Genomic DNA, 12,366 nt, shown 5'->3' on the forward strand with positions numbered 1-12,366 from the left:
TTCTTTACAAGTTGACAAGGTTCCTAACCCCTTTCTCACAAAATCTCACCAATGCATGATTTCTACCATATAATCCTAAACCATATCTCATGTCAAAACACAAAGTAACAACATGCCTCCAACATAATCATATGCACAACCAAACATTCTCAACAAGTCAACAAAGTCATATACACCATATCACTTAATAACTTATTCACACGTAAGCTATTACATTACTACATGACATCACGACATGCTATTATTTAGCCAAAACACATGATTCAAGATGATCAATATGAAAAAAACAGAGCCATATTCCTTCTCATTCTCTGTGGAATTTCTTGAATCTTCTTCCCTGCAAATGGGTCATTCGTCATCGAGATCGTGGGTTTTGAGCATCCAACTCTGAAGAAAACAAAACAGAGGACAAACAGAAGCTTTGTTGCATCAATGGTGGCTGCCATTTCTGGAGCAGTAGATTCAATCCCCAAAACTTCAACAACCCAACAACGCAATGACTAGCAACAGCAAGATCACCTCAGAAACAACCAAGCCAGGCTCCATTGTTACCCTCTGAGAGAGATAATGGGGTTCTTCAAAGAAAACCTAAAGGAAGACAGGTTCCTTCCAGGTATATGTCTCCTCCACCTTCAACTTCTACTTCTACCTCATCAACTACTTCATCCTCAACTTCTTCTCAGGGATTTTCCTCTCCATTGCTCTCTAAGTCCACTAATTTAACCTTTACATCGACCACGTTGCCTTTCTCTGGCCCTAAACGGTCTCAATCGGTGGACTGGAGGAGACCAGCACCCCCTCGGTCGATTACTCCGGTTCTTGATTTGAGACACGGCAATGCGACTGAGAGTTCTATGGCTTTCACAGCTTTCACAGACTATACACCTAAAGAACAAACAAAAAATAGAGCCATATTAATGGTGTCAGATTCTTGCATTGCCGATAACGGGTAAATCACTCTAATAACTGAAGAACGATCGACGAACGGTGAGCGAAGAAAGCTGAAGAACGAGGGAGGTGCAGTGGCTGGTAATGGGATGGAGGACTTGGCTAATGGGGAAAATAGGGTTTAGAAAAGAAAATTGGGGGAGGGGGGGAGTGAAGCGGGAAATGAAAAAAAAAATGGGGGGAGAATGGGTTTTTTTTTTTTTAAAAAAAAGAAAAGCAGATCTTTAATGTGGTTTTAAACCGACATTAAAGATAAAAAACAAAACCGACATTATACATCCGGTTTCACTTTTTTCAACGGACATTAAAGCCCAAAATTCTTGTAGTGACATGAGGAGTGGAGGCGTCCTATGCAATGAGTTTACATAAGATCAAACCAAGAAATAAGTCACTCTTACTTTATAACGTTGTTTACTGTATAAGACTGTCTATTTCACTTAGATGACTTAAATATAGGAGAATAAATATTTAAATATGATTTAAATATATGAAGGTAGATTTGTGTAAAAATTAATTTATTATTTGATATTAAATTAAATAGAATTATTTAAACTATTTAAATAATTATTTATTAATTTTATTAACAAAATTAATTTAGCAAAAGTAATAATAATTTCAATTTTAGAATTCAAATTGATTTTTGAAATCATTTTGGAAAAATTGAAAATGAAAAACACTAAAATGGAATGTTGGTTTTTTCCATTATCATTTTCAACTTGCTCAAACAAAACCCACAAACTATGGCTTCAATAACTCCAAGTATGAGCAGCATCTCATGCAACCATCTTTTTTGCATGATAGCCTACAATATATTGAGAAGATTGGAGTGGAATTGAGGCATGCAAATATAGAGTTTTTCTGGAAAAGTCGTGTTGAAGAAGTTGTTCTTCAATGTTGGCAACAATGAGCTCTTCTCCAATTTCCCTTCATTTAAGCTTATTTTGAGTCCAACGACTCAATCTAAAGCTCTAAGAGAATAGTGGGTAGATCTTGAGGGCGTCTACAACAAGATTTGTAGAAGTTTGCAGCTGAGAATCTTGATTTGAAGAAGTTCTACAAAGGTATGGCTTGAAACCCTCTTGTTTTAGTATGAGCATGCTTTAATTACTTCCAAAATGAATGAATTAGAGTACTTATTGATCCTTGTTTCTTCCACTGTTATTGATACATTCCAACAATTGGTGTCAAGCATCATTTAAGCATTCAATTTGGTTTAATTTTGGTATGGTGGGTGTTTTTCATGAGTTATATGAACATGGTGCACTGATATTGTTTTCTGAGTTTTGGCATTTAACTTCTCTTTGTTTTCTTGTTTAATTTTGTAATTGGCTCTCAATTGATGAGCTTATATGTGTTCTTAAGAGTCTCTAATTTATTAAGATGCAATTGAAGAAATAAGCAAAGAAGGTTTAATTAAGATGTAATTGAAGAAATAAGCAAAGATGGTCGAGCAGCAGTTTCCAGTTTTTCAGCCTTTGCTCAAATATCGTCGTTGAGGTATAAACGCTAGATGATCATGTAGCTATAGGCACAATACGATAGCACTACACGATCGTGCAACTTTATGTGCACGCTGAACGATGTGTTAAAGAGCTATACAATAGCACTATACGATCGTGTTGCTTCGCGGGACGCTCAACGATGTGAAGCGGTGCTATACGATAGCACTACATAATCGTGTAGCTTTGTTCAATGCTAGACAATGGCGATACATGATAGTGGAAAATGCTAGGCAATTGTACAGTTTTGTCTATCGCTAATGGCGATATACAATATTGGAAAACACTAGGCGATCATGTAGTTTTGTCGGTGCTAGATGATGGCGATACACGATAGTGGAGAGGTGCTATACAATAACGCTACATCATGAGGTAGACGCTAGACGATAGACATCAATGCTTCATGATGAGGCTTAACGAGACTTCGAGCATGAAGCGAGAGTAGCCAGTTCGACTGATTTTCTCGAGGTCCTATCCAGTTCAGCCTCAAAAGGTTTTTGGCTTGTCTGGTTCAGAGTTTTCTGGTCCGGTTCAAGTTATTTGGATTCGGTTTGGAGTGATTCAGAAGCGGTTTTGAAGTTGTTTTGTAATAATTAGGCTTTTGTTTCCTTCTTTATGCCAAAACTAAAACCATATCAGTTTGTGTTTAATTGTTTATGCATGTGATGTTTCTAATAATTAAATAAATCTTGTATATGCATATAGTATGCCATGTTGATTTAAAACCCCATAGTAGGAAGCATGTTACATGCATTGAAAGTATGTTATAAAATGTTATAATATATAGTATGCATGTTAGGGTTTCTTTTATTTAATATAATTGTTATATTAAGTATCGAATGTCTTTGATGTATGTTCTGGATCTTTAGCATATCTAAAATTTTGTAAGTTGTTATAAAATTGGGTTAGACATTTAAAATCTATAACAAAGAACAACTGCATGCTCACATAGGTTAACCACTCGTTTTAATAGTTAAAACTTCTAAAACTCGGGTTACAAACTCAACGTGTATAATCCTGTCTAATGCCGAGTATACTTAAGTTGATGGTCTATGGAACACCTCCTACATAGGATTATGGCCGAGTTATTGAGCGTTGTTAATCGGTTTTATAAGCATATGTGAGCGGTGTGAGGTAATAAAACAATTTATCACCTAGACATCGTAGGTTAAAATCCAATTATAAGCGTTATACTTGGATAAACCACTTAAACTTAGCCAAAATGAACATAAGTATGAATTTACCCAATTAATAGGACACTTCAGCGGGAGTTTAATAACTTTTATATGATAAAGTTATTAGAACACTTTAGTAGGAGATTAATAACATATACGATGCGTTATTTTTTGCTCTCACGTCCCTAAGAGTTCATAATCGAGATTTAAGCGGTACTTCGTGTCATCCTGGAAGTGACCTCCATTTGAAAAGTATTTTTTTAGCATAAATCAAGATTCCAATGAATAAGGGGAAGTCGTACAAACAAAAATTAAATGTTGAATACATAGAATTTTAACTTCCACATCTCCACATAGTTTACACCATGAGATTCATATGACGCTTTGTGTCACCATGGAAGTGACCTCTATTCGGAAAGTGTTTGTATGAGTCAATAACAAGGTGAACGGAGGATGTTGTTTATAGTAAGTGGGTGAAGGATATGTGTCAACATGTCTTGTGGTCTCTTCCGTTAGTTTGGACTGTGAGACTCCTATGTTGCGCCTGTTGGCTTGCTTTAGGCGGCCCTTGCTAGTCGTTTAAACAATGGCTCAATAAGCCTCCCATTTTAAAGGTAAGACCGAATAGATAACTGGGGACATAAGGCACAAGAACGGAATTCATGCCAACCCGATTTAGGGATAGGAGAAAGGTTATTCTCTCAAGTACTGAACCCATGTCTTGAACAAGGGGCCCCACCCACTCACTGGGCTGAGAGAGTTTTGGGTTAGTGACTGGATCACAAACCAATTGTTCATTGGAGGATCACTAGGAACTTGAGGAACAAGATTTAATCTCGTGAGTAAAACAAACATTTGACCCAACCGTTATTACGAAAAACCTATGAAGGGTTGAATTACTAATTATGGTTAAATCATGTGGACATAACATATCTACAGTGAGAGGAGCTCAACTATGGGCTTTATTGGAGTGACCCATTAGTTAACGAATAGGGGTTAATTCGGTGTAATGAGTTTAGCCAATTAATCTCGGATCGTTGGAGCCCATGATCTGTGGGTCCGCAAGGTCCCCCTACTAGCTCGAAAATGGATTAGCTTTAGAGTAGCGTGATAAGTTAATTTGAAATATTAAAAATTAGAATTAAGAAAATAAGTAATTATATGAGATATAATTACACGTTTAATTTTAAGATTTAAATCGAATAGGAGAATAAATATTTAAATATGATTTAAATATATGAAGGTGGATTTGTGTAAAAATTAACTTAAGATTTAATACTAAATTAATTGGAATTTTTTAAATTGTTTAAATAATTATTTATTAATTTTATTAAGACAAGTAATTTATGAAATTAATTTTGCAAAATTAATAATATTTTCAATTTTAGAATTCAAATTTATTTTTGAAATCATTTTGGAAAAATTGAAAATGAAAAACACTAAAATGGAATTTTGGTTTTTTCCATTATCATCTTCAACTTGCTCACACAAAACCCACCATCTTTGACTTCAATAAGTCAAAGCTTGAGCTGCATCTCATACAACCATCTTCTTTACATGATAGCCTGCAATATATTGAGAAGATTGGATTGGAATTAAGGCATGCAAATATAGAGTTTTGGTGGAAAAATCGTGTTGAAGAAGTTGTTCTTCAAGTGGTGGTAATAGTGAGCTCTTCTCCAATTTCTCTTCATTCATACTTATTTCAGTCCCACAACTGAATCTAAAGCTGTAAGAGAATAGTGGGAAAGATCTTGAGGTGGTCTATAATAAGATTTGGAGAAGTTTTTAGCTGAGAATCAAGATTTAAAAAAGTTTTATAAAGGTATGGCTTGAAACCCTCTTGTTTAAGTATGAGCATGCTTTAGTTACTACAAAAATTAATGAATTAGAGTGCTTAGTGATCCTTGTTGCTTCTGCTGTTGCTGATACATTTCAACATAGAGTTCGAGAAGGAAGACGATCGAGTGGATGATGAAGTCTACTGTATAGACAAATTGCTCAATCGTTTAGATAACAAGGCTATAGTATAGTATCTGAAGCTATCATGTAGTAACTCGATAGTATATCTGATATCTCATTGAATAATTAGATAAACTATTTTTATTTTATCCCACTTTCTCCATAAATCCAAATAACTACCCACTAAGGGTAGTTATTGAGAAAAATAATTTAATTATCAAATAATTAATAAAGATAAAGAAATATGATAGCTAACTTATCATATTATATTTATAACCTATAGTTTTAATATTTCATCGCATACAATATATAAACTATAGTTCTTTTTCTTTATTTATGACATTTAATATAAATCATACTTATATTCAATTTAATAACTATGAATCATATTCATAAAAAATATATTTGAATTATATTCAAAGATTAGTTCCTCCAATTAAACAATAAATTATCAAATATATTATATCAATTATATCATATATAATCAAATTTCCTCTTATTATTTTAAACATTTCAGATTAATCCAGAAACTGATTCTCAACTTAAATCTATTGAGCTACCAAGAGGACCTTATGCACCTGTAGCTTGAAGCTCCAGCAGTACTGAATAACTGATTAAACTCTTTCATCACATTATCCACCGTCCGTTAACTGTCGGGCACTCCACTAAAGATCGACAACAGCACCCATAGCACTACAGATATATTTTTGTATCCATTGGATATAACCAATCAACATTATGATGACCTTTCACAAATTGCTCATAGGTACAGCTGAGCCAAATTACTGTTTAGCCACTGTAGTTACATCTAACTCCTTAAGTACCACCGATCCCTTTAATGAATAATAGATCATAGTTCTACTATGACGAAACCCCTCTCGGGCCAAGAGAGGGTGTGGCATCACATTGTTCGAGATCCAGAATCAACCCTTAAGGGAGCATTTTACTTACCCCTGCTTCGGGGAAGGAGTGAATTCCATCTTGTGTAGCTGAGTTCCCAGCTCCTCAATCAGACGAATCCCTAAAATGGTAGGCTTGTTGAGTCGGTGATCTGGCCACTCTCACCCATACAAATCAAAGGCCACCCTCATAGGCAGGAGTTCACAACTTAGTTAGGATTAAGGTCATGTTACCTATTGTCATCCTAGTGAAATGAAAGTCTCAATTACGAACGACGCTATATAACGAGACCAAACATTATGTGGTCTTATCTTATACAAACTTCTTTGTACACAGTATACCCGCTCGCATGTCTAATACATGAGTGATCAGGATCAGATCATTTATAGCACTTTACAACATTCGTAACGCCTATAAAGCGAGCCATACTCATAGTATATCTAGGATAAGGTACCCAGCCTTATCCATATACTATAGATCATTTAGGTTATTACTTAAAGCACGATTCACTTATATGTCTCCATATACATATTTAATTTACAACGATAACCATGGATCTTAGTTTATTGGTTTGTGGTTAATGCAACTAAAATATTAAATACTTCATAGACAATGTGAATAAAAAATAATATATTATAAATCACATAATGTTTGTTCATACAAGTGTTTACAAACTATAGGGCCCTACGAGATTTAGGGCATCAACTCAAACATCAATAAGCCTACCATTTTGGGGACAAGATCGAGTGAGGAGTTAATGTTGGGATTGGTGTCCTAATTCACCTAGAGTCTCATTGTTTTGTAAAGATATACATTGTTTGATGAATAAAATAAGTGTTATTTAATTCTGGCATTTACTCATATCCAATAAACAAAGCTCCATGATTATCTTATATGAACTTAAGCATGTATATGTGATATACAAGTGGATCATGCCTTAATTGATAACCTAAATAGGTTTGTAGTATAAGGATTAAGGTGGGATACCTGATTTTGGTGACACTATGGATACAGCCCGCTTTGTAGAGGTTTGCAAGTGTTGTAAACTACTACAGGTGGTAGATCCTAATCATTTATATGGAGACGTGCGAGCGGTGGTGTCCTATACAAAGAGTTTGTATAAGATTTGGACCACGAGATGACTGGACTCTATATATAATGCCATTGACACTAAAGACTTAACTCTCACCTAAATGACCATAGGTGACACGACCTCAATCCTGAATGTTTTGGGAATTTCTGCCTTTGAGGGCGGTTCATTGATTAGTATGGGTGAGAGTGGCCAGATTGGCAACTCAACATGCCTACATTTTTGGGGACTTGTCTGATCATGGAGCTGGGAACTCAATCCACAAGATGGAATTCACTCCTTTCCCGAAGTAGGGGTAAGTAGAGAGATTGCTCCCTTAAGGGCTGATTTCGGGGCTTGAACATAGTGGCCGCAACTTCTCTTTGGAAGAGAGGACTCAGTCATAGTAGAACTATGACTTATGTTCATTAGATGGATCAGTGGTACTTAAGGCATTAGATGTAACTACAGGGGCATAACGGTTATTGGTCCAGCTATACTTACGATCGATCTGTGAAGTGTTGTCACACTGTTGATTGGTTAAGATGGACCCATAATATATTTGTGGTAAAGAGAGTTCAGCTGTCGATCTTTAGTGGAGTTCCTGATAGTTAATGGATGGTGGATCCCGTGACTAAAGAGTTTAGTCAGTTATTTACGTACCGTTGGAGCTTCGTGCTACAGGTCCATAAGGTCCCCTTGGATGGTCAATGCATTAAGATGAGGATCAGTTTTTGGTGTTGATTTGAAATGTTCAAATTGACAAGAGGTATTTTGATTATATATGATATGATCAGTATGATGTATGAGATACATCTAGTGGAGGATTAATGTAAATGAGATTTAGATTAAGTACCATGGAATAGAAAAAGAACTATGGTTTATATGTTTCATGAGATGAAATATTAAAACTATAGGTTATATATATAGTATGATAAGTTGATTATCATTTATATTTATAATAATATTAATTATTGGATAATTAAATCTTTTTCTCTAATAACCAATTGAGTGGGAAGTTATCGGTGGTTCATGGTAACCGTGAGATAAAAGAAAAATTGTTTTCCTAATTTTAATAAGTTTTTTTTAAAGGATTTTGGAAAAGTAATTTTGAGATTTTCTCTATGAAAAACATCTCATGGAAGCTTATCAAGTAAATATCGATTTACTAAGCGACATCTTGTTTTAGTAAACGATCATGTAGTGTTTTGTAAGAAACATACATGCTTTTAAACGATGGGCTAAACGATCGCTTAGCTTTTTCTAGACGATCGCTTAGCTTTAGCTAAATGATTGGGCATCCACTTATACGATAGGTTTCAGCCATCTCCCACTTGCCCAATCGTGTCACGATCGGTGTTTTCTCCTTCGTCTACCTCATACCAAGTCCGCACAGAGCCCACCCTCTGGATTCTCACACCGTGTTGTTCGTGCTGGTGGCGTCTTACTCAACTCGACACCATCGAGGTTCTGTGGAGGTCGTTCGTGCTGTTGGAGTGTCCGTGACCGAGGCGATCGCGGAGTTCCAGTGTGCGGTGTTCGTGCTACGAAGCGGTCGTGTTGTTCGAGCATTTGAGGTTGCTGTGTTCAAGCATTCGTGAGCAAGGAGCATGGAGACAAGTCGACAAACGTTCGTAGCTTTTCTCCTTGTTCAGTTGTTGTTTCATGCTATAATTTCTATATGGATTGCATAACTGTATGTTTTGTTTTACGACTGTAATTGTAATGTTCATACATGATTGTAATTTGGAATTATCTATTTTTTCGCTGTTCATGGAAATCCTTGTGTTCGATTTCCTTCAATTTGTATCAGAGCCAGGTTGTTCTGATATTCCAAATTACAATTCTGTTTTGAACTTCAAGTTTCAGTCAAGGTGGGTTTCTGCATCTGTATTTAATCGTTAAGTGCATTTGTTGATGGGTTGATGAATGTTTTGGATTTAATTGCCTTTAGTTAAATCTTTCTATGATTACAAAGTGTTAATTTGTAAGGGACCCTGTGTTTTTAGGCATAATTTACTTGGAAATCGAGTTTGTAATTCAAAGAGTTTGAGTTAGTCGAGTCATTCGTGATGAAGTTTCAAGGCATGAAAATGCAGTTCTCAATGAAGAAGAAGACCAAGCATTGGTCGTATTGTGTACCCTCAGGTAAACAATCGTTGGGTTTTAACTAAGCGATCGTTTAGATTTTTCTAAACGATCGTTTAGCTAATGCTAAGTGATGGGGTAAAACGTTTACCATATCGCGTAGTGTTGGTTGCCCGATCGTGTAGGTGCTGGAGGTAGACGATCGTCGTGGGAGCATGTGATGCTCATCGTTTAGTAAAAGTTGCACACTAGACGATCGTGTAGTTAGCAAGCCTCGTTGCTTAGTTACTACTTTCACGATCGCACGTATGCGATACGGAGGCGCCAACTAAGCGATCGCTTAGGCGATGGTGCTTCCCGACATCGTAGTCATTTAGACGATCGCAAAAGGCAAGCGTTGTGCGGAGCACGCTAAGCGATCGTGTACCTCAGGCTTCATCACTTTGTAAAAGGTACACAATTGTGTAGTAATAGCTAAACAACTGTTTAGATTTTTCTAAACGATCGTGTAGTATTTGCTGAACGATTGTTTAGGTCTGGGAGCGTTGGTAAGTGATAGAGCAAAGCATTTGTTTTATCGTGTAGACGATCGCGAGGAGTTTAGTACACAATGGTTAGAGACGCAATGTTTTGCCCGAGCGGTTGAAGACCCAGTTCACCTATTTGAACCGAAGACTGGGTCTTTGTAATAGTTAGCTTTCCTTTTGTGATTTTAAGGCAATTTTACCTAGTTCATCAACATTATTTTTTTTTTATACATGTGATGTATGGTACTTATATGCCAAAGTGTTTGCCATATAGTTAAAACCCACCTTAGGTTGTGCAATTATTCATGCATCATGTATTATATATGTTATAATTGAGTATGATGAAATTACTTGAAAGCATGCGTATGCATCATGAAATATAAGAGTTATATTTTGCATGTAGTGAGCATTATCATGCATCATCCTTTTATTATAAATGTTATAGTCTAAGGGAGAATGGAAGCATATTTTGTTTGTTTCATTGTTGTTTTGTATAAAGTGTTACATAAAAGAAGTAGTAATGAATGAACAATGCATTGAGCATGATACATAGGCTATTTATAATCGTTATGAATGCCTTCCATGTGTTAGCTTTGCATTGTGGTGTTGATTTTTAAACAAGTGCTATAAAGGAAATTAGACCTAAAAATCAATAATTCAGATTTGCATGTGGACTTAGAGTGAACTCAAGTTTTTTAAAAAGGTTTTAAAATTGGATTGAGATAGACCTAAGTTCAAGTGGTTCTAAAGAGTTGAGTAACCTAGATTAATCTTTTAAAATCGGTTTTATAGGATGAAATTGGTTGGTATAAAAAATTAAATTTGATGTAAATCTATCTATAGGGCACCTTTTGTCTAAGGCGGGTTCTGGCTAGGCTGGGGTTCTTAAGTTAACGAAAATGTAACACCCCTACCTAGGAACTTACCTGAAAAGGTGAATTAGATAGATTTTCAACAAGCATGCGACGATTTGGTCAAAGACTCCGTTAAAGAGTTTAATGGATGATGATCAAAAGTTGTTTAACTATCCAAGGTAAAATTTACTCTTTGGAAAACCTAAAAGTCACTTAGTTAAAATCCTTCGCCGTGTGTTTTCTAAGTAAGCTAAACCCTAGGTCATAAAAGACTCAGTGGGAGGAAGAGATGTATCTGATATGTCTATGATTCAACTCACATTTCTCCCTAAATGTTCACATCGTGAGTTTCATGCTTGGCCTCATGGTGCCCTAGGAGCATCCCCCTTCGTATGGTGTCTGCATGAGTCACTATCAAGGTGGACAGAGAGAGTGTTTATAGTAAGTAGGTGCAGGGTGTGTGTCAACACGTCCTATGGTCTCTATCATTGGCTCACACTGTGAGATAATTCTAAACACCCTCATGTCGCCATTGAGCGTCACCCTTCAGATGGGTTTTGTGAAGTTGGTCAAGATCAAGGTGAACTCTAGAAATGGATAGGGTCGCTTTAGGTTTTGTCGTAATCATATTTTTTCCCTTCAGATTGGCTTTTTGGGGTGGACCTCTAGGGCCTAAAATGGCGGGTCACACTTACTGGAGATTGTTAAGTAAGTTAATGATCTGTTTGCCAAATCAATGATGGCAAGTCATTATAGGAGCAAGAGTTGGTCTGGTATTAATGACTGGTTGAGATCTTCTCAATTCAGGGGAGGGATAACTGACCTCCCTTCGGTGGCTTTTGTTCTAAACCTTTGAACCGTCATTGCGAAACTAAATATCACACAGGGTTCATATTAGTTTTGCCAACACTTTATTGGATTTTGTTTTGTTTTACAACGGGTATTTGCTTAAAACCTAACGTAGGTCAATGTGTTTTTCTTTTCAGCAACTCGTTAGTATTTTCGTTTAAAGCTTTTAAAATGACCAATTACTTACAATGGAAAGAATCGTGTGAAATGTCTTTCATGGCAAACGACCTTGATCCCACTACTCTCCAAAAGAGAAGACAAGACAGTAAATATGATTTATTGGTCATGGAGACGTGTCTGGTAGAGAATGATGATTCTACCTGGATCCTTGATTCAAGTGCTACCAATCATGTCATCCTCTTACCAAGGATTCAATTCCTGGCAAACGTTGATATAGGGAGAGATGACTCTTCGAGTCAGTACTTGATGCGTTATTTTATGAGGTGGAATTATGGATGAAATGCAGTGATAGAATTTCATTGAGCACTCAAGTTT

This window comes from Benincasa hispida, chromosome 5 (genome assembly GCF_027475165.1).
Source record: "Benincasa hispida cultivar pf3 chromosome 5, pf3_genome.v1.1, whole genome shotgun sequence".
Taxonomy (NCBI): Eukaryota; Viridiplantae; Streptophyta; class Magnoliopsida; order Cucurbitales; family Cucurbitaceae; genus Benincasa; species Benincasa hispida.